Source organism: Peromyscus eremicus, chromosome X (assembly GCF_949786415.1).
Source record: "Peromyscus eremicus chromosome X, PerEre_H2_v1, whole genome shotgun sequence".
NCBI classification, from domain to species: domain Eukaryota; kingdom Metazoa; phylum Chordata; class Mammalia; order Rodentia; family Cricetidae; genus Peromyscus; species Peromyscus eremicus.
In genome coordinates, this window is record NC_081439.1 from 80,761,899 (window position 1) to 80,786,727 (window position 24,829).

The following is a 24,829-nucleotide window of genomic DNA, read 5'->3' on the forward strand; positions in this document are numbered from 1 at the left end:
TAGTCTTCAACTACATCAAAGACCCCAGAAGGGTATAATGTTACCTAAGTAAACAGGAAATGCATTGTAAGCAACTTCCAAAATTCTAGAAATGACAGAGACAGCTGCCTGCCTCAACAGTCACCCAAATTTCCTCTGTAAAGTTGGGGCATCTACCTTCAGCCTATAGGCCTAGAGTCTCTCAGTTGCTTTTTTTAAATTATAACTGCTTGTCCATTTTGGACAGCATACTGTCAGCAGTCAATGTGAGGGTACTTTCTTGCCCAGTGGCTAACTTTTGCCGCAGTGAAAGTTAACTCAATGGCTGAGCAGTTATAATATAAGCTTCTGAGTAGTTATTTTATAAGCTGGCTGTGGAAATGCAGGGCCAGACAGGAATGGAAAAAACTTTTGACTACAGGGTTGATAAATTATCCCCTGAAATTGAGAATTCCAAAGATGAGACAAACAGCTAGAAAGTGCATTCTATTATGGGAGAAGTAACAGACTTCTGGATCAGAGAGGTGGTATGCAACTGAGAGAAGATATTTTAAGTTTATGACTTGCCAGATTTTCTTTTTGCAAGATATTTAACTTCAACAACAGAAAGATATTGACTATAACTAAGGCCTATCCCAAGGAGCTATTATGCCAGGAAGAAAGGAAAATTAAGGGACTGCTGGACATTGGCTTCTTGGAGTCTAATACAATGCCAGCATGTGATAGACCACAGGAATAAAGAAATTACATGAATAAATGTTTTAAGAACCATGTAAATGAATGAAGCAACATTAAAAATAAAATATTAAAGGAAGTACTGAACACACATACACACACAAACACAAACACACACACACACACAAACACACACACACACACACACACACACACATCAGTGAACACTTTTTCCAAGCCAGACTGTAAACTAAAGTTTTAGCTTTCACTTAATTCTGACCAATGTGCTCAAAATCTGGGGTTGTTTTGGTATCAGTTCTCCCCAGATATTTCTGTGTATGAGGTCAAAAGGTCTCTTCAGTAACAGATGTACCTAATGCCAATGAATATCAGGTGAAATTAATGCCACATTTTAACTGCCCTTAAATTTTGACTTCAAAGGGTATTTGCATTTGCTTCTTTGGCCCCAAGAATGTCGTATCACCCACTAGTGAGGCACACCTATTAAATATTTCCTGACTCTGTTTTGATGATCTGGCACCTGACAACTAAGGGAAAATATAAACCTAAAATATTCTCACAGGACCTTTAGCTTGTTTTGATGAATCTAGAAGAAAAGGAATTGAAAATACACACTTAATCAGCGTGTTTTGAGAAAAGGATGGAAATTTCATTTTACCCTCATGGGGCTGATAGTTCTTGCAATCATTATTACTTGGTATTTTCTACACCAAAGGAAAAGCTTAAAGATCCAAAGTACTATCAAGTATGATGTTGTATATTGTAATATAATCTGCACCCAGGCGTAATATATAGACAAGTAATTTGCATATATACATGCATTAATGATATCCAAATAATGCATATTTATATGTGATAAATAAAAAACAACATTTAAATGTATGTTTAGAACCCCCTTTTACTTGAAGAAGATAGTGGAAGCAAAGAAAATACTAACTAAAAAGGAAATATAGTTGCTGTAAGTGATATTTTCTTTTGTTGTGTTTAATTTTGCTGTTATGAATTGTAATATAACTATTTCAGTTTTCTGATGGTCATATGAGACCCCTGTAAAAGGGTTGTTTGACCCCTAAGGGGGTCATGTCCCACAGGTTTAGAACTTCTGGATTAGACATGAAACATACAGTCTTCCAAGTGTCTTTTTTTTAATTAAGAAAAAATTTTAATTCATTTTACATACCAAAAATTCCCTCTTCCCTCCTTCTGCCCCTCCAGCCTCCCCCTCCCAACCCACTCCCCATTTCCTCCTATGAGAAGGTAAGGCCTCCCATGAGGAGGTACATTTAGTAGAGACAGGTCCAAGCCTCTCCCCCTGCCTCAAGGTTGTGCAAGGTATCCCATCTTAGAAGTGGGCTCCAAAAAGCCTGCTCATGCACCAGGGATGGATTCTGATCCTATTTCCAGGGGGTCCCTTAAGCAGATCATGCTACACAACTGTCTCACTATGCAGAGGGCCTAGTCCAGTAACATGCAGGCTCCATAGCTGTTGATCTTAATTTCATGAGTTCCCACTAGTTTGGTTTGGTTGTCTTTGTAGGTTTCCCCATCATGATCTTGATGCCCCATGATCATAGAATCCCTCTTCTCTCTCTTCAACTGGACTCCTGGAGTTCAGCCTGGTGTTTGGCTATGGATCTCTACAACTGCTTCCATCAGTTACTGGAGAAAGGTTCTATGATGACAGGGTATTCACCGATCTGATAACTGGGGTAAGCCAGTTCAGGCACCCTCTCCACTATTGCTAGTAGTCTAAGCTAGGGTCATCCTTGTGGATTCCTGGGAACTTCCCTAGCACCAAGGAGGACCCAAAGATGGATGAATGAATCACCCTGAGAAGGGGAAATAGATGAGATCTTCCAAATGTCTTTATCACGAAGTCCTAACTTATTTCCCTGTATACATCTTATCTCCTTTTTATTAACTGACACATCTTTGAATTGTTTAAAAATGATGCATAAATAAATAAGTAAATACATACATACATACATACATACATACATAAGTACATAAATAAATATCTTAACTGACTATACTTAGGGAAAAATGTCTGGCTAAATGTGCAGCTTAGTTCTTCTCTCAGAGACATAAAGATTTGAAAATAGAACTCCTATGTACTTTGAAATTAAAATAATGAAATGGAGAAAGCTGATTTCGAAATAAGAAGATGGTCAAACACAACCAGCAGTCTGAACTTCAAATACTTCTTGGTTTCAAGAGTCACATAGCTAGTGAGAGCAAAGAAAGAAATAAAATCCTTTTTCATACTGCACTATGAAGGGCAACATTCAGCTCTGTTTTTAATTTCAAGCAGTCAAACTATAAAAAGAAGCATTATTTTAGAGTCCTTGAGATGACTTATAAAAAGCCTTTCAAAAGATTAAAGTGTTAGTGGTTCTATGTAAATGTCTCAATTGAAATTAAAATTCTTAAAAATAAATGTTTACCCTGCTTTACATTTAGGGGAAAAAACACATTGCCTCACCCATAAGCAGAGTGCTATTTAACTACCTGCTGAATAGTTAAGAGGTTCATTTGCCTCTTGTTCTAGACTGAATGAATGGTATGGATAGCTTTGCAGTAGAACTATGAAGCTTTTTGTTTCTTTATCGATAGCATTCTTTTTTTGAGACAAGATCTCACAATATAATTCTGGATGGCCTAGAATTCTATATAGATGGGGTTGACATCTAAATCACAGAGATCTGCCTCCCTCTGCCTCAGCCTCCTTAGTGCCATGTGCCACCATCATGCCCAGCCTGTTAATAGAATTCTTCATTTTGTCCTCTTCCTATTCTCTCCTTCATTCACTTAATCAACTATAAACCTAAATATTTATGACATCCATACTGTACACGTTGTATATCTAGAAACTGGTCTTGTTTAGCACATTATAAGCATGTATCCAACATTATTTTTCATAAAATATAGTGGACTATATGTACAGAAAAATTCTTCCTGGTTCATAACCTAAGCTTGCCTAGTATGTCATCAGCCTAGACTATATTATATACATTTCTGGAAAGATAGTACACTAGATGTTTAGAGACAAAAATTCTCAATCAGAATACCAAAACCTGTAAAACCCCAACATAGACCAAATGCCAGCAAGAGGGGCGTTGGACACACAATCTTTCCCCAAGCTATGGAGCTATTGATAAATGTTAACAATTACTGGGAGAGGAAGATGTATTTCTCTCTAAGAGTGTAGCCCCTATAACTCAACATTCTCCAGTAGAAGACTGCATATTAAAGAATATTGAAGGATTTTTTAATGACACTATATTTGTTGGGGAGGTAAGGAAGACAGAGGATTGTGGAAGAGTTGAGGCCAGAGGATGAAATCAAAACATTGTACAAAACTCTCAAAATACCTATAAGAATTTTTAAAAATCAGAAAATCAGAAAACTTTACAATGCTTAATATGGTATCTTAGATACTCCTCTTAAAGCTTTGGTGCACTTGTAATAAAACAAAATATAAATAGAGGATCTAAAAATGATAATAATATAATAATAGAGGCCCACAGGTATGAACCTCTGGCTATCATGTTTATAGCATGTGCTAGTGCCCACTCATCCCACTGAGTGACAGATGCTTGCAAGGTTCAGACACATGATCCCACACTGAGTGGATAAAATATTCTCCTCTGGAGATTTAAATCCAGAGGAGAATTCAGAAATGGCAATTCAATCTTTTTATGTGGATTTAAATTTGAAAGCTGGAAGACAGCCATATTTTGACCCATGGGCACAGAAGCAAAAGGAATAGTCATGGTATAAGACAAAGAGGAAGCAAAGAAAGAGAAGCAGAAAATCAATAGTATCCCCTTGGTTGAAGGCAGGTTTCTATTTCCTGATTCTGGTCTGGTTTTCAGACCACACGCTTTTCTGTCTGTATTTGTTTGGAAGAGCTACTTCAACAAAGTACTACATACTGAATACATTCAGAAGTTTATTTGCTAACAACTCTTTAGACTAGATGCCTGAGGTCAAGGTATTGATGAAGTTGGTTCCCTCTGAATCACAGAGATTGCACATAAACTTGTAGATGGCTATATTTTCCTATAATGACTTGGCATTATCCCCATTCTGTGTGAGGATACATTGTAATTTTGTGTTTTCATCACCATTTATTAAATGTACAAGTTAGTAGGTTTTACTGTAACATTTTCATACACACAAAGAAGGTACTTTGATCATATCCCCTGTGTTACCTGTCTTTTTGCTTTCTAATAATTTGCTCTTTCCATATAAAGATCTCAAAATACAGTCACATTCCTAGAACTCTCATGTTGGAACTGCATCATATGAACACCAAGAACATAATTCGGCCTGCTACTCCCATGATTCCACTAGTCGGAACTTTAGTTTTACATAATCCCATAAGCAATTATGCTAATTTTTGACATAGTATTGTAGACAAGGAAATACATAAACAACAGCCAAACGATAACTGAAAGCTGTTCAATTACCATAGTATTTTAGAAAAATGCTATGAAAAGTTCTAATTTGACACACTTCAAAGTTTCCCTAAAATTTTCTGTATCCCTTTTTCTATTTAAAATCCTATCCATTGTAACACAGTATAGTCCCCTTCCCTGTTGTTACTTCCAGTCATCCATGTCTAAACTAAGTTAAGTATTCTTTCTGTTTCATTTTCTCCTATTACTAATATGCCTATTTGTTCCATATTAACTCTTAGAGTCGGTAAAATTATAACATCAGTTTTAAATCCACTCATCAACTTTCATATTTATTTGCCCTAATTCCATACAAGAAAATCTTGCTTACCTATTTGAGCTTATTTTCTGTTACCATGAATACTTCTGTGTGTTATAATTGACAATAACCCTATACACACTTTTCAAACTATGAAGAAATGACTTTAAACCCCTTTCCTCTCTAGAATAAGGATGCCTTGGCACCAATATGGAATGATGACCATAAACATTACTCTCAAGGCAATGAATCTAATTACTCTTGCGTTCCTATCAAGAAGCTCAGCAACAAATTTACACATGTTAATTGTAGCCAGGAATACTGTAGCTGTAAGCACATACAATCAATAAACAATTCTACAAAATTATGTGATGCTACTTAAGTCTTACTCTCTACTTATGTCCTCATAATCTTCTCTCTTCCAGAGATACAAACAATACCTAGAACTATCTGTCTCTCCATTGGGCAAAGACCAAACTTATACTTTGGAAAGGGAAGTAATTTAGCCTGCTTAGTAAAAACAATGGTTGTGAGTACTTGTACCAGTGTGTAACTGAGCTAAATTTTAATGAAGTTTTAGGTATATGTAAAAGTTCTGGAGAATCAGAAGCTACACAGGACAAGGGGGCTGAACAGGGGCAATAGAGGCATGAGTAGGGTAACCAAGGATAGAAAAGCTTAGAATACAAACAATGATGGTGTGTCTACAAATATTTTGCATTCTCTGAAATTTATTATTATTATAAATGTATCAGTCCTGGGCAGTGTACAAAGGACATGTTCTTACCATTTACCAGTTCAAGTGCCCATAGACTAGCTTATAAGTAAAACTATTAAATTTCTATTTATTGTCGCTTGGACTACTTGGGTCTGCTTCTTTCCTCTTCTATGCATCTTTATCATGTAACATACTAACTACATTCTTATTCAAGTATAAATTACTGAGGCTATGGAATTTGGCTTTTATTTGACACAATATCATTAAAAATAATATGAACAAATTTTTCTTGGTGCATTTAAAATGTGCCCGTAAAAACATCATTTGCCTCCTCCAACACTACAATCCAGTGAGTTTCTCCATATCTCAGGATAGTTATCTGCTTGGATATATGTTAGCTCCCTTAGCCTTTTCCTCTCAGTTTTTACATTCTTCTTTGTAACTTAAAATTCTGCTCCTTCCCTTCAGAGAGTTCCTAAATTTGTATATGTTATATATAATAAATATTGTGCTGTGCTACTCCAGGGAAATAGAGTCTTGAGGCATCTTTTGAGATCCATTGTAACCAATTAACATGACTTATTTATTTTCCATATATTTTCATTCTCTACAATGTCTTTCATCCAAGGCCCTCAGATAATTTTCCAAAATATAAACTAACCATCATACAGCCTCTAGAGATTAAAGCAGACAAGGGAGAGAAGGGAAAGCCAATAATATATTATTTAAAAGAAAAAAATCCCCTATCTATTACATTAAAGAAAGACCAATCTTGGGACCATTCAAATAACGGCAAAGACTTTAAAATGCAACCTAGAAGCAAAGTCCCTCCTCATAAAAAGGAAAGAATATGGGCATTCAGACTTTATAAATAAATTACATTGTGTTCCCCTCTCAGAATATCTCTGCAATACAAGAACTCTAATAGACAGCATTTCTGGGTTTATAAGGTTTTAAATGGTCATGTGTGATTGTCAATGACAACTTTTCCCAGGATGGAGGAAAACAGTGAAGATGACCTTGAAGAAGAATAGAGTTATGACACTGGATCAATTTCTGCAGTAAGCAAATGTTCACCATAAGACATAAAGGTAGTATAAGAAAGGTGAACATCTTCATTCACCAGAACAGCAGCCAAGACTTAAGAAGACATGTTTAGAACAAATGAAAATGAAAACTATCAAATTTATTCATTGACAATGATAACTAAACTGTCTCCTTTCTCCTCAAAGATTCATGGAAGGAATTACAGCCACTGACAGAAAAGGCTGTACTATGTCCTCCTCCAGACATGCTCAAGTTTCTGCTTTTCTTGTCACAATAACTATTGGAAAAGAAAGGATATAGAGAACAGGAACTGCCTAAGTTATAATGTTATCTACTATCATGTCTTACTGCTTAACATAATCATGGCATTTACATTTCCAAAATTAAAATTATAAGGAATGTAAATGCCATGTTTATTCTAGGCAGTGAGAGATGATAATAGATAACATATATTGTACGGATACAATGTATGAAATGATGAAAACATTTAGGTGCATAGTCTTACCCAACTCAGATAATTAAAAAAAAATACAACGTATATACTATCAATATTTTAAAGAGCTAGAAGAAGCAATGGAAAGGCAGAAACCTTCAACAACATGACAAAATCACAAGGCTAGTGAGCTCCAGTAACCATTGGTTTAACCACATTTTTATGACTTACTTGAATTTTTATTTTTTTAGATCATAAATTAAGAAGCTGATTTTGTGATCAGAACTGATAATAATACAAAGAATTAACACTTTCATATCACATTTAAATTTTAATCTAATTATTGATGCTGAGATTGTAAGTTAAAGATAGAGCTAGTGGGCTGTGTACTCTTTTCAAGGATAATCATCATCATCACCAAGTTATTTAGATTGCATCATCTAGAATAATGGAAAGCTTTGGTAACATGTCAAGACATTGTGGTGCACATAATAGTTAAAAGTCTACAATATGGTACCAAGTGTCTCATCAGACATGGCTGACCTTAAGGAAATATTGAATAAAAATTTATCCTCAAAAAATGAACACCCAGTTTGAAGAAAATCTGGCTATAAGAGTCTCATCAATGTGAGATGTATCTGTCAAATAGACATTTGGAGCTACTGGGATGGTGCCTTAAGATATATCTTTCTAAAACTCTTTTAGGCCCGGTGATATAACTCAGCAGGTAAAGGTATTTGGATGTTTGTCACCAAGTCTAACCTGAGGGTGATCCCCAAGTCCACTTTACAGAAGGAGAAAACCTACTCCCAGAAGTTTCTTTTGACCTACAGAGAGAGAGAGAGAGAGAGAGAGAGAGAGAGAGAGAGAGAGAGAGAGAAGTGTAGCAAATTAAAAATCCATTGTTAGTGAAAGATTTGGTTGAATAGGATATCTATCTTGAATGTTTTATATCTATTAGCTTATTAGCAGAAAGTAAAAACAATGGATGAAAATGTATTCTCACTGTACAGAATAAAAATCAGCAGTTAAAGATGCATTTTCTCTTCCCCTCTTGTGACACACTATCAGGGATGAAATGTTACATTTCATTCATGCATTTTGATATATCCAGTGGAAAAACAAACCTGTCCCAATGTTTAGGAGGAGCAATAAAAAAATAATGACTTTTAAGAAATGTTTGTTGCTTCTGTTCCTAGCTAGTTTGAATTTTTTAACCAACTATTTACTCAATTCACTACAAGTTGTATTCAACCATTTCACATGATCATTTAGAAATCTTTCAACATATCCCAGGGATATTAGCTTAAATGCAAACTCCTTAATGTTACACATATGCCTTTACATTCATCATCTTGTTCCTAAGAGTCTCTCTACCCTGATTTTCACCATAACCCACTTGACCCTCAAATATCCACCTGGCCTGGACTTCTTTCAGTTCCTCAAATTGCTATGACTTTTTAGCCTAATCTTTCAGTGAAATATATTTCTTTCTAATACGTTTTCTAGTCTATGTAAGCATTAGCTCATTCTAAAATTTGTCCACTGGCTGATCACTCACATTCATTCTCTAGACTATAACCATTCCTTGCCATCCTAACTGCCAGACTTTGAATATTCATAAAGCTTTCATATTCATAAAGTTGAGCATTCATAAAGCACAAATTTGATGATGTCACAGAGTTAAATTTCATTATGAATTCCACTTTTTTTTTTGAGATAGGGTTTCTCTGTGTAGTTTTGGTGCCTGTCCTAGACCAGGCTGGCCAAGAACTCACAGAGATCCTCCTGGCTCTGCCTTCCAAGTGCTGGGATTAAAGGTGTGCACCACCACTGCCCAGCATGAATTCCACTTTTTCAAGATAAAATTTGAAAATCCTATCAAATACAGTCATAGATGACAAAACATCACATGCTTTCCTACTTTTTCACTTGTTGGATATATTTATGCATTTTCCAATAACCTATAGATCTCTCTTAACTCTACAGGTACACCCAGAAGAAGCCCCTTTCACAGTAAAACTAGACACATACCACTGAGATGTGCTTTCAGAAGTTCTAGGAGAACTTACTACTGTAAGATATACTGTTCTTTAGACAACTGTCACTCCCATGCCCATTGCAGAGGTTGCATCCAATATGGTTAATGGAAATATTAATATTGTTCTTCATGTACCCGACTGCTATTTTCTATGAAAACTATCATTAAGTAATGAATTGAGAAAGGGATTATTTTAATTTTATGCATTATTTGATAATTGATAATTTCATATATGTATTCAATGTGTTTTTATCATTACAACCATAATGTCTCTCCAACTCTCCCCAAATTCCCCCTCACACATCCCTCTCACTATTTCATGTCTTCCTACCATAGCTCCTAGAGTCTAATCAGTGTTGTCCTTATGTGTATGAGTATAGGGCAGTCCACTAGAGCATGGACATCTTAACAGAGGCCATATTCTCAAAGAAAACTGACTCTCCCTACTTGAGTAGCTTTCAATTGTCAAAGCTTCTCAGGAAGGGGTGGATGTTTTTGATTGCCTCCTCCATCTATTTAATTTTTATTAATAAATTAACCCATTTTATTTATATATAACACAACTTAATGAACTTTTGTTGTTATTTACTTGTTGATTCTGTGTATCTGTTTCATGAACAAAATATTTGAAATTTTATTACAGGTTCAGTATATAAAATATTTAAAGTAGTAAAGACAAAAAAGATAAAGTTGTCAATCAATTTACATTTTAAAGTTTTGTCTCAAACCACTGAAGATGTTCATAACTCACAAGAACCTCAACATGCTTTCAGTTTTATAAATGAAATATGTAACAGTTGATGTTTATTCAGAGCCAAAGATTGAACACAGAACCTCATACATGCTAGATAATTGCTCTACCATTAAATTTTATCCTCTGCATAATGAAAATTTGAAATCTTCTACATATGCTAATGTTCTGAAAATACATTGATAACATAAAATTGTGAGAGGGAAAATGGTATTGTTTCCTTTTAATTCAAAAGGTTATATCATGAGTACAAATCAGACATTCAGCAGTATAATACAAGTATTGTGCACTCAGTGGTGAAATGTTGAGACAAATTACAGGTTAGTTACTTAGCAAAAGTCAGTGCCAAAAATAAAACACAAATTGTTCTCACTATTTTGCCTATGATGATTAATATTGATTTTCACTTTTTTTTGGATTGAGAAGTACCTAGAAAATTTTAAAAGTGTGCCCTTAGATGTGCCTATGAGGGTAATCCCAGATACTAAGAAGGGAAGTCCTGCCCTAAATGTGGACAGCACCATCTCAGATGTCAGGAATATGAATGGAATAAAAATAAAACTGGAGAAATTTGGCTCACACAGACTTTTTCCTTTCTGCTTCCTGGTCACCATGTTGTGAACTGTTCTGCTCTAGCACATTTTCACCACAACAGTGAAAATGTGACTGAAACTTCTGACATGATGAGCCAAAATCATCTTTCCTTCTTTCCATTTTCCCATTGCTGATAAAATGTATACCCTCCTCACCCCCATAATGGTCCTTCTTGATTCAACAAATGAAATATTATTTGATGCAGAATCATTGCTGAGGAGCTGGAGAGATGGTGCTCTTACTGTTCTTGCAGAGGACCTAGGTTTGGTTCCCAACGTTCATTTCAGGCATTTCACAACACCATGCAATTCCATTTCCAGATCTGGCACTCTTCTCCCCCACATCTTGCACAGCACACAACATGCAAGCATGTGGCATATATAACTCAAGCATTCACACACATACACATAAATAAAAAATATCCACCCCAAAGCTCAGGGATCATCACAAAAGAGGGGCCAGAAAAATTGTAAGATTCAGAGGTCAGGAAGTCCAGTGTGAGACAGTGTCTTCTGAACCAAACAGGACCACTGCACACATAAACTCACAGCAACTGTTTTCTCAACTGAGAGTGGGGAGGAATTCATGAGCTCCCATTTGTGGGATATTTTGATCATACTCTGACACTCCTGAGACTGAAAATAAGGTTTACCTTGAAACACAGGCAGAACTAGCTACTAGCCCACAAAAATTAGCCATAGAGGTTTTAGAGGACCAAGGCAGGACATATAGAGAAACACAGGAAGTAATAGGGAGGGGCTTAGAAAAATTCTTGGCCTTTTGGATCAAGGAAGAAGAGAGGAGAAGTTACTATTTACTTCTCTGCTGCCTCTCTGATCAATCAGGTTCTTACCCTGATATCTGACTCCCAATTTTTTTGATAAATAATAACTAGATAAATGTTTCATCTGGCACCCAGCATGGAGCATGAGACCATGAGGCAGCCCCTTGCCACTGTCTTTGCAGCCATCAGATATGGCCTACAACTGATGGCCATCTCTGTTACACATGCAGCTCCTTGCCCTCGCTTCCCATCATATGGGTTCTTCCACACATCCCTCTGTATCTACTTTTCAGGTGGCTTGATCCCTCTCCCCATGGATTGCTGACTTCGCCTGGACTCCCTCCTTGGGTCACTGCCACACTTAAGTCAGCCACCTTATACTCACACAGGCTTTTACTGCTGCTACCACCACCAAACACTTTCTACTCCCAGCTACACATGGCCAGTCAGGGGCACTGCCCAGCTGTGCAGCACAATGACAGCCAGCCTCACATTTCATGTTCATTGTCAGCAGATCTGGTGAGACACCTTGGAATTCTTAAGGGGAGAATTAGTTTTACCTGGTTCTGGTTATTATGAATAATGCTGCTATGAACATAGTTGAGCATGTGTCCTTGTGGTATGATTGAGCATTCCTTGAGTATATGCCCAAGAGTGGTATAGCTGGGTCTTGAGGTAGATTGAAAGCCCCTCAACCAAAGAATAGATAAATAAAATGTGGTACATATACATAATGGAGTATTACTCAGCATAAAAAAAGACATCATGAAATTTGCAGGCAAATGGATAGAACTAGAAAATATCATCCTGAGTGAGGTAACCCAGACTCAGAAAGACAAACATGATATGTACTCGCTCATAAGTGGATACTAGATGTAAAGCAAAGGATAATCATACTACAACTCACATCTTAAGACAAAATAACTAACATGGGGAACCCTATGAGGTATGCATGGATCGCCTTGGGAAGGGGAAATAGATGAGATCCCCATGAGTAAACTGGGGATGAGGGGGGCAATAGAGGGTAGGGGGTGGGGGAAGAAAACATAAGGGAACAGGATGATTGAGCTGGAACAGAGACAGAGTGGGAGAACAATGAAAGAGATACCTTGATACAGGGAGACATCATGGGGATAGAGAGAAACCTGGTGCCAAGGAAGTTCTCAGGAATCCACAAGGATGACCCCACTTGAGACTACTAGAAATAGTAGAGAGGGTGCCTGAACTGGCTTACCCCGGTACTCAGATTGACAAATACCCTAACTGTCATCATAGAACCTTCATCCAGTAACTGATGGAATCAGATGCAGAAATCCACAGCCAAGCACCAGGCCAAGCTCCAGGAGTCCAGTCGAAGACAGGGAAGGGGGCTTCTATGAACAAGGGGCAGTAAGATAATGATTGGGAAACCTACAGATAAAACTAAACCAAGCTGGTAGGAACTCATGAACTTTAGACCAACAACTGTGGAACCTGCATGGGACTGGACTGGGCCCTCTGCATAAGTGAGACAGTTGTGTAGCTTGGTCTGCTTAAAGGGCCCCCTGGCAGTAGGATCAGGATCCATTCCTGGTGCATGAGCTGGCTTTTGGAGCCCAATCCCTATGGTGGGACACTTTGTACAGCCTTGATGTAGGAGGAGTTGCTTGGCCCTGCCTCAACTGAATGTACCAGGTTTTACTGACTCTCCATGGGAGGCCTTACCTGTTTGGAGGTGGGAATCAGGGATGGGTTGGAGGGGGAAGGGAGAAGGGAGAATGGAAAAAGGGAGATCTGTGATTGGTATGTAAAATGAAGAAAAAAAGTTTTCCCCATGTTAAGAATGGGGAACAATATTATGATGCAGGGAATTAGGTCTCTGTATGCTTCCACAATGGATGGTTTGAAAATAGAAAAATTAAATGAAAGGATAATCAGCTTATCTGGGATTGACATAATGTCCTTAGAAAGACCTACTAATAAAACTAAGAAAAATATTCACACAGAGACACAGGAGTTTAGAGCAGAACCTACTTCACCATTGCATTATGAAACTGAAGTGGAATGGCCTGAGGTTATTAGAAAACCAACCTTAATTTATCCAAGTACCATTTAAGAATGACCACCAGATACTAGGCACCCCAAAGGCTAAACAGAAGTTAACTGGGATCCTGTAGAAATGTTAGATTTCAAGACATTTAAGGAAGCAATAGTTTTATATGTTATGAATTCACCTTGTGTGAGGCAGATGTTAAATTGATGGTCCACTCAGAAGAGAATTATTCCACAAGACAGGAAAGATTTATTTACCAAAGTATTGGAATCCAGTCCTCACTTACAGTGGACTGCCTGATGAGAGATGAAGCTAGGACCATAAAACAGCAAGGTAGGTGTAGCAAGGAATCTTAAAAGTTCTTATTAATAAGATCAAACCTGTAGCCAGGTATTGGGGTGAAGCTGGAAGATCAGAGTGACAGAATGGAACACAGCTACCTCACCTTGCCAGTTCCTCAGCTGATCCTGTTTCCTCAGACTGGAAGCCTTTGAGTCCTCATCCAGAATGAATCGCAGCTGAACTGTGTTGCTCCAAAGCCTGAAAGCTTAACCAGCCAAATGCTTAACCAGCCAAATGCTTCTACTTTCTGGTCCTCACGCCTTATATACCTTTTTGCTTTCTACCACCACTGCCTGGGATTAAAGGCTCGCTTTCTGGGATTAAAGGCGTGTGTCACCATGCCTGGCTGTTTCCAATGTGGCCTTGAACTCACAGAGATCCAGAGGGATTTCTACCTCTGGAATGCTAGGATTAAAGGTGTAAGTGCCACCATTTTCTAGCCTTTGTATCTAGTGGTTGTTCTGTCTCTGACCCCAGATAAGTTTATTAGGGTGCACAATATTTTGGGGAACACAATACCACCAGGGTTAGAGGTTATGAGATTTCCCAAGATCATATCCTTGGTAAGAGCTGTTATGCTGAAAAGACAGGTTACATTTGATTATCACACCTTGTCCCTATGCTGTAGAGCAGCTTTGATTGTGACAGGGTTTGAATAATCAGGAAAGAAGACTGAGTTATTTACTAAAATACAAGGCCCAAAAGAAGCCTTCATTGAATTTTTACAAAGATTGACTTCATCTATAAATAGAATGATATCAGATCCAGAAGTTAGACAAATATTAATTGGGCCTTTGTCTTTGAAAATTCTAATTTAGAGTGCAAAAGAGTGATTAGACTTCTAAAGGCAAGATAAGCACCTATAGATGAATGGATTAGAAATACAGCTGATATTGAATCTAACTCTTATGATAATACTTGGATAGGAAAGTGATTTCTACAAAATTTTTTTAAAAATCAAAAGGTTAGATGTTTTAATAGTGTTAAATTAGGTCATTTTAAAATGGATTGTAGGCAAGGCATTCCTAGAAACAATGTTTTTTTCTTGACATAGTACAAACACAAGGCCCTAGCCTTCTAGAATATGCAAGGTTTGACAAAGAACAGCATTGGATTAATGAATGTGAATCAACATGGGACAGGAACTGAGAAATGCCTTAGGGGGCCTCTTGCAGGCCCCCCATGTCAAATTTGGTTCAATCATTCCTTGTCAGTGTTGGAGAAACTCCTTCACAGAGCAATTAAAACACTTAATGCCTGTGGTTAAAACCATACTGCTCTGGATGACAGAATAGCTTTAGTAGATAAAACAAAATTTTCAGAAGAGACCGTAAACCAAGTATTTTGTCAAACTTCTATTAATTATCAAAAATTAAAGCTAAAAATACATATAAATGGCATTGTGTTTGAAGGTTTACTTTACATAAGCATGGTTGTAACAATGTCACCAAAACCTTAGCATCCAGATTGACCTCTTTAGGAGGTAAATATTCAATTTCTAGGGATTGGAACTTTATCTCTTATAAAACAAAATAGAAGATGGGTCTAATGTATAAGGTCAACAGGGCAGGTAATGACAACAGGACAGGTAGGGAAAGTAAAGCCGTATGTGGCTAACATAGCAGAGAATTTATGGAGATGTGATTTGTTACAACAATGGAAAATCCAGATTAATGTTCCTCCAATCTCAGAAACAAATGATAAAATAAAGAATGCTTCTGAGAAAAATATTAAAAGGTATTATCAAGAACAGTTCCAGGGGGGCAAAAGGTGAGGAGTGGGGGATGAGAACATAGGGAAATGGGAGGATCAAGCTGAAACAGGGACAAAGTGGGAGGGCAGGGAGGGAGATACCATGATAAAAGAGGACATCATGGGAATAGGAAGAGGCAGGGTGCCGGAGAGGCTCTCAGGAATCCACAAAGATTACCCCACCTGGGAGTGCTGGCAGTGGTCTAGAGGGTGCCTAGACTGGTCTACTCGGGTGACTGGTCTAATGAATACCCTAACCACCATCATAGAGCCTTTGTCCAGTGATTGATGGAGGCAGATGCAGAGATCCACAGCCAGGCTGAGCTCTTGGAATCCAATCAATGAGAGAACGATGAATCCACCTAGATTGTGATAATGCCACTGTGTTGACAAATACCACCCAAAGATCAGCTTTGAACTACAAATGGCTCAGGACTACTTCAAAGTGTTTAGCTAAGGTGGTCCAGCCTGATAAACAATACTAATCTGTACTTCAGATAAGTCCTGCACTTTCCCATCACACCAAGACTGGACAACATTTAGCTCTTCCAGGACTTGAACATTTTCTCAGGGTCCCCTAAAGATGTTCTCATCCACAGACAACAGGAAGTAATTTTAAGAAGATGACACCCACATTTCAAGAGGTGAGGTGGGTGATTTTGGTGATTTGATGGATTATGGATATTTGTCATTATTTGAGGGGGATGGGTTACAAGTTGTTACTTGTCATGGTCATGGAGGAAACTGAGCCAAGAAGATAAGATTCAGGGATTTCATTCTGAAAAGAAAGTATGTGGTGGGGGAGTGGGTATAGGAATTATAGAATAATAGGGTAGCTTATTAAATCTACTTCTAAACTAAAAGAGCAACTACTAGTCATAAATATTTACATTGATATGTGAGACAGATAAGGCTGAAGCACTGCCATGCCTTAAGCAAACAAGGAGTTGTGAAATGCTGTGAAGAGCACTCTGGCCAGAGGAAACCTGACCCTTAAGCTTAAAACCAGAAGATGATGACATACAGCCTAGAGCCAACCAAGAAATGCCACAGTAACTAGGAGCAAAGCCATCCAAAAATCCACATATATAAACCTCAGCCCTTTGTTTGATAAAGGAGAGGTTGCTTTCAAACCTCCAGAGTCTGTGTCATTAACTCTGTGTCTACCCATCCCTGCCCTCAGCATCAGAGACAGCAGGACCCCAGCTGCAGAGCCAGCAACAGGTATGGATTTTGGTATATTGATAAAAATTTAAGGTTATTTTTGTTACTGTAAATATGTTTCTACTCTTGTTTAAAGTATTGTACTTATGCAGTTCATTTAACAATGTAGTGTAAATTTCTGGTACTTGAAAGTTATTATTAAAAACTTTTTAGAATATTAAGAAATACAGTTAGTCATCTAACAATCAAATTTGTGGTGATGTTAGGTATGATTTCAAGGTCAGAGATATATATTAGATAGATGGTCTTCAAATACTTCAGAGACCTACCAAATATAGCACTTAAGATGTTTTAATAACAAAAGACTTTTCATGACAGTGAGACATGTCTGCTCCTGGCACCACCAATCTACTTCAAAAAAGATGGAGTTTGCTTTCATTGTGGTAAAGTTAGCCAATGGGCAACAAACTGCCCTTCCCTCAACTGCTGACAGTATGTTGTCCAAATTGGACAATCAAGACACAAAAGAAGGTGAATGCCAAACTTTGCCAAGACAAAGTAAGATAATCCTTGAAAAATTCCTGTTTCACAGAAAAGTCTGTCAGATATTCTAGATGTATAGGCCGAATATGGATGCCCCAATGTTGCAGAGGAACCTCCATGACTGTCCAGGCAGTCAGATGTCGCTGTCATTTCTATAATTTTGGAAGTTGATTGCTCTATACTTTCTGTTTACTCAGGTAATACTTTATCCTTCTTGGATCTCTGATGAAGTTGAAGAACAGATAGTTACAGTTTTACAGCTTTCTTTGTTACCAAATTCGAAAATGAAAATTACAAAAGAAATGTAAAGTTTATAAAAGTTGAGAAATATAAAAGCTTAAGTAGTTTAAGAAAATGTTTTAAGATCAAAAAGTATATTCTTAGGCTGGTAATACATGAAATGATAGAAAGCAAATTAGGTAGAGAACTTTGGGCTCATCAAGACAGGATAGATATGACACATTTCCTCTGAATTTGTAAAATGCAAATGGACTGGACATTGTAAATGTAATTTTTACCTGATAATTTTTCTTATTGTACATAGTTTTACTGTGTTAGAGTTAAAGCCTCCCCTGTTTATTTAGACAAAAAACTGGATATGTTGTGGGATATTTTTATTGCACTCTGACACTCCCAAGACTGACAATAAAGTTTACCTTGAATCAAAGGGTGGATCTAGCTACTAGCCAACCAAAATTAGCCTTAGAGGTTTTCGAGGACCCAAGACATATAGAGAGACACAAGAAGTATTTGGGAGAAGTTTTAGAAAGGTTCTCGGCCTTTTGGATTTAGGAATGAAAGAGAGAGAGGAGGTCACCAGTTGCTTCTCTGCTGCTTCTCTGATCAATCAGGTTCTTAACCCAATATCTGACTCCTGAGTTATACTAATAAAGAATAATTAGATAAATGTTTCATTCCCACCAATAGCTGAGAAGTTATGAACAGTTGATGGCTGCTTGGTAGGGAAGCTAGGTTTTCTTCAAGTGTGGGGCCACCTGGGTCAACCATTTTCTGCTGGATATCATCCCTGATCCATGAATCTTTAGGCAGTATAATTTCGACTGAGGATTATTAAAAAATTAAAGAGGGTATGAAGTTGGGAGAGGTAGATAGGAAACAATTGGATCTCAGAGGAACTGGGGGAGGAGTAAAGGGTGAATATGATCAAAACATATTGTTTGAAATTGTCAAGTAATTAAAATATATTTAAAAATAAATGTGGATAAATCTTTTAAAAAAATCATCACGGAGAAGATACTGAATAAGTTGGCAAAAGACTATAGAGGAAAAAAAATTAAAGAACAGGGCCTCCAGGAAATGTACATTTCATTAAACATATTGCACATTAAGTTTTGAATACAGTTTTTAAATTTTTGAGATGATAAGCAAGGCCTAATTTTCACACAATCATATATTTATATATTTCACAAAAATGGAACTTCAAAACCTCAGAGATTTAAAACAAGAATGGGTTTGCTAATGGTCGAGAGACAGCCCAAACTGACCTACTCTGGTGATGGGATGGCCAAACAACCTAATTGTCATGCTAGAAACCCCATCCAACTACTGAGGAATCTGGATGCAGAGATCCATGGCTAGGCCCCGGGTGGATCTCTGGGAGTCCAATTAGAGAGAATGAGGAGGGTTTATATGAGCGAGAATTGTTGAGTCCAAGGTTGGATAAAGCACAGGAACAAATAGCCAAATGAATGGAAACACATGAACTATGAACCAATGGCTGAGGGGTCACCAACTAGATCAGGCCCTCTGAATGGGTGAGACAGTTGATTGGCTTGATCTGTTTGGGAGGCATCCAGGCAGTGGGACCAGGTCCTGTGCTCATTGCATGAGTTGGCTGTTTGTAACCTGGGCCTATGCAGGGTTGCTGGGCTCGGCCTGGGAGGAGGGGACTGGACCTGCCTGGACTGAGTCTTCCAGGTTGATCTCAGTCCGCGGGGGAGGCTTTGCCCTGGAGGAGGTGGGAATGGGGGGTTGGCTGGGGGGAAGGTGAGGGGGGCCTGAGTGGGGAGAACAAGGGAATCCGTGGCTGATATGTAGAACTGAATTGTACTGCAAAATAAAAATAAAAAAAAGAATGGGTTTGCTGGAATATAGAATATTTTTATTCTAACTGAAACAAAGCAGAAAAGCAAGAACTATGCATATAAGCAATTAGATTGATCACATATTGAAAATAAAACTCCAAAAGACCTTATTCTTAAAGAATAATGTCTTCTCTAGTTATGAAGAATTTATACAAAGACATACTAAGTGCTTTCCACTTAATTCACAAATATTTTATGCCAATCTTCCCATATATATTTTATTCAATTAATTCATTCAACAAATACCTATTAATTCTTTACTACTATAAATTCAGAGTAGTCCTAAGTGATAGTTACAACAGAGGTATGATTAAAATGTAGCCCTTACTTTCAAGGAGCTCACAGTCAACCAAAAATCAAAGGCAGTACATTAATAATTATGTTAAAACTTTGGAATGAGAAATAACACAGTCTGATAGAGAGAGCCTAAAAAAGACAGTTTTCTCCTGAGAGATTATGGCTACTGGTAAAAATGGCAAAGAAAGCATACTGGAAATGCTACAGACTTATTGTAGAGTTGGATCCCAAAAAGATGATAATAGAAGCCCTTGCTGCCTTACAGAGAACTAAATTCTAAAGAATAACAAGGAGAAAACACTGGATGATTGGGCTTGGAAATGGCTAGAGGTTTAGATTACAGATAGTCATAGATGAAATACTGAGTGGCAACTTTATCCACTCTTGTACTGTTATTTCTTTTCTTTCTATTGTAAATCAGTGGGAACTTTACCTCTTTGGCAAAATGAATAGTGACTTTAAGGCATTTCGAATTCTAAAGCAGTCAATCAATGCTATAGGTAATGCTATAGGTAATGCTGTAAGCTCATTTTCTAGAGAAAACTATTTTTTAAATCCCCTTACCATTGCCACTAAGTTTCATTACCTGATGCTAATAAAGATTCTCTAAGTCTTAACAAAGATCAACTATATATTCAGACTAGAATGGCAATAGTAGCTACCCCCAAAACAGTTTGTCTGTCCTTTCTAAACCTGACTTTTTAATCTTAAATAAGTAAACATTATACCAACTAGGGAAATGTGTAGTGTTGCAGCTACATATGATAATTATTATTGTAGCATTTTGATCCAAGTGGAATTAGAACACAAAATGAGACGGAACATTAAAAGGCAAAAAGTGGAGAAAAAGTAGACTTCATAAAATCTTCGTGTTGAACAATAACATATAGCAAGCATGAGTTTTACCAGGTGTCATTGACACATAAAGAGTAAATGTTATCTCAGTAAAATATTGCTTCTGTTGTGCATAGAGGCACACATGCATCTGGAGGCATTTTCCTTGTAGGAGCACAATGGCTACTTTAATTTCCATTTCCACCCAGAGTAATGTCAGAGACATCAAAAACTGGGTTTGTAGTTCCTATTGAAACATTGTCTTCTACAAACAACTTGAGAAATTTATGTGACTATATTATAGCAATAGCTACTACACCAGGTAATGTATTAATTTTGAGTGTTCATGAAGTTTATATTTATGACAATATATTGAAAAAAATTCCTAGTTAAAGTGTCTTTAAACTTACCCTCAAAGCTGTCACATACTTTTACTCTTCTCTACGGTTCAATAACCACTTCTCTGCATAATTAGTGCAAAAGTTTCAAAAACCTAAGGAGTATAGATCCTCCATCCCACCTCAAATTTAAAACAATAACTTCAAACCAGACGAAATTTCAGATACTAACTCTCATAAGAATATTCACTCAGTTATAAAATTCAAAAGTGAAGAAACATCTAACTCTTCCAAATAAAATATCATTATGTCGAGCTGGGCTGTGGTGGCACACGCCTGTAGCTAGAGTTTTCCTGCCTGGCCCACAGTCAGGGCAAATCTCTCTCACCTGCCAGTTCCACAGCCACTCAGACCCAACCAAGTAAACACAGAGACTTATATTGGTTACAAACTGTATGGCTGTGGCAGACTTCTTGCTAACTGTTCTTACAGCTTAAATTAATCCATTTTTATAAATCTATACCTTGCCACATGGCTCGTGGTTTACCGGCATCTTCACAAGCTGTTTGTCATCGTGGCGGCTGGCAGTGTCTCTCTCACTCAGCCTTCCACTTCCCAGCTTTATTCTCCTCCTTGTCCCACCTACACTTCCTGCCTAGCCAATGGCCAATCAGTGTTTTATTTATTAACCAATCAGCAACACATTTGCCATACAGAACATCCCACAGCACTCCCCCCCTTTTTTTTTTCAAAAAGGAAGGTTTTAACCTTAACAAAGTAAAATTACATATAATTTGGGAATTTGGATGTAGCTTCTCTTACTACTTCCTGCTGGAGGGGGCGCTGTATCTTATGGGGACACAAAGAAAATTTTAGGATCATGGAGTAGTCCGTGAGGCTGTATCGTCTGAGCCAGTTGCCTTCAAACCATTCTGGATGTTGGATCATCTGGGCCATGGTGTCATCGGAGACCTTTCAGGGGGTCTTGGCTGGTCAAACCTGATATATCTTAATCTGGAACAAATCCATAGCCTCTGGCTTTCTGTGGGAACAAAAGCAGAGTCTCCTTTCCAAAGCAACATATCCTTATATTCAAATTTTGAAGTCAAGGTACCCTTAAAATATACATTTTGGCATAACTCAACAGCTTTTACAATCAAATGTTTTTCTGCAGTTAAAAATCCCAAAGACAACACAATCCAGATTCTCTGTGTAATATTCATCTTCACGTGGCTTATTTTTTATATTAATTTTACTGTCTCTTTGAAGACTTTATTTTTTAAAACTATGTATTTGTTTATATAACCATATACATCACCTTTTTTTGTCTCTTTTAAGCCTACGTATATTTTACACCCATTTAAACTATTACATCTCTATCTGTCTTATTGTGAATCTATTGCTTTAAACTGTAGCAGCTGTGGCTGCTGGCTCCACCCACCTCAGCTTTCCAACATGGCAGTGGTTTACTGCCAGCTCTGGGAGCTATCGGGGGTCTATGCTTTTAGCCAAGCAGTGTGTAGCCCAGAAACCTCTTTTTTTGTTTTGTACTAGCAAAGGCTAAATCCACCATGCAGCTTAATGTGCCACTTGCAGAGGCCTCATTCCCGCCATACTGCAGGTCGAGCGCGCATGCTAGGAACCTACCAGTAGCTCAAACCGGCAGCTGCTGCTCATTTGAGAGAGACAATTAGGAACTGTTTTTAGCTCCGTTTTAGAATCTTTTTTCTCAGTTTTTAGGTGGAAACTCTTGCCACCACGTTGGATGCCATTTGTAGCTAGAGTTTTCCTGCCTGGCCCACGGTCAGGGCAAATCTCTCTCACCTGCCAGTTCCACAGCCACTCAGACCCAACCAAGTAAACACAAAGACATATTGGTTACAAACTGTATGGCTGTGGCAGGCTTCTTGCTAACTGTTCTTACAGCTTAAATTAATCCATTTATATAAATCTATACCTTGCCGCATGGCTTGTGGCTTACCGGCATCTTCACAAGCTGTTTGTCATCGTGGCGGCTGGCAGTGTCTCTCTCACTCAGCCTTCTACTTCCCAGCTTTATTCTCCTCCTTGTCCCGCCTACACTTCCTGCCTAGCCAATGGCCAATCAGTGTTTTATTTATTAACCAATCAGCAACACATTTGCCATACAGAACATCCCACAGCACACGCCTTTAATACCAGCACTCAGGAGGCAGAGGCAGGAAGATCTCTGTGAGTTTGAGGCCAGCCTGGTCTACAGAGCAATTTGCAGGAAAGGCTTCAAAGCTACACAGAGAAACCCTGTCTCAAATAAATAAATAAATAAATCACTATGTCATTGTGGTTAAAACCATAGAAGAAACCTTAATGTGGAAAAATTAGGGATTATAGTTAAAAGGTTTAATCTCAAGAAATTTTACTTCAGTACTTTTGTGTACCATCACTTGGTGAGAGAGCACTTCATGTTTCCATTTAGGCCAGATCCTGAATTTATTGTATTTACCCTAATGGGAATAGCCAATTATGTACAACGAGTATTAGACTCCAAAGAAATCTTGAGAGTCAGAAAGGAGAATCAGGATCTAAACTGAACATGCCTATAATCCTAGCACAAGACAGGCTGAAAAAGGATGATTGCAATTTTGAAGTCAATCTTCACTACATTTCAATGTTCTGACTCAGAATATACAATAAACAAAAAACAAATGAGAAGATTTACACTTTTAATGATATCCAACTTGACTAGTCACATGTGCTTTTGAAAAATTCAGTTTATCTCATCTTACCTGTGCTTTATTTAACCAATATGTATCAGAAGCCAGCCAGTTAAAGATGTGAGGAATAAGGCCACATTGTGTAGGTTTATGGAAGTATTGATGTAATCACTCAGAATTACTTGAATTATCAAGTAACCCAGTATGTTTTATCATAAAATCATATAAGACATTAAAAGCCAAAAGATGTGAAATTAGCCACACACACACACACACACAGACACACACACACACACACACACACACACACACACACACACACACAGCCTGTCCTGGTCACAAATGGACCAAAATCAAGACTTAAAAACAACTTCCATATATATCCCACCACATTTGTGTCAGTCATTGTACCTATACCCTTTGGTATTTTGCAGATAAAGTAGCAATTATTTCTGATTTGCCTGCTATTTTCTAATCATTAGAGTAGCACAAAGGGACATAGGTGAGGTTCCCATGGGAACCATATGCTAGTGTTTCTTGCCTTTCGTAAAATAAAACATTATCAGAATTGCATCATCAGCACTTAGTTATTCATCCATGCAAGTGGAGGTGGATACCAATGTGATATGAAAAGGACAAAACTGACCCTCCAGCAATTGAACATGAACTCTGTGTTGTTTTTAAGTAGAAGAGATAAGAAAAATTGAGTCATCTCTACTGTATTATTCAGGATGCTTAGTTACTAAGGAACTCATCACTTTCGTAAGTTGGCTGGTTAAGTTAAGGGCAGAAAAGAAAATTGTTCAGTCCCTCAAACATTTTATCAAAAAAAATCTTGCCTCAAACAGACTAAGTAAAAGTTTCAAATTATGGTAATTCCGTACTTACACCCGAACACACAGAGAAAGAATACACACATGGGACACACACACACAGAGAGAGAGAGAGAGAGAGAGAGAGAGAGAGA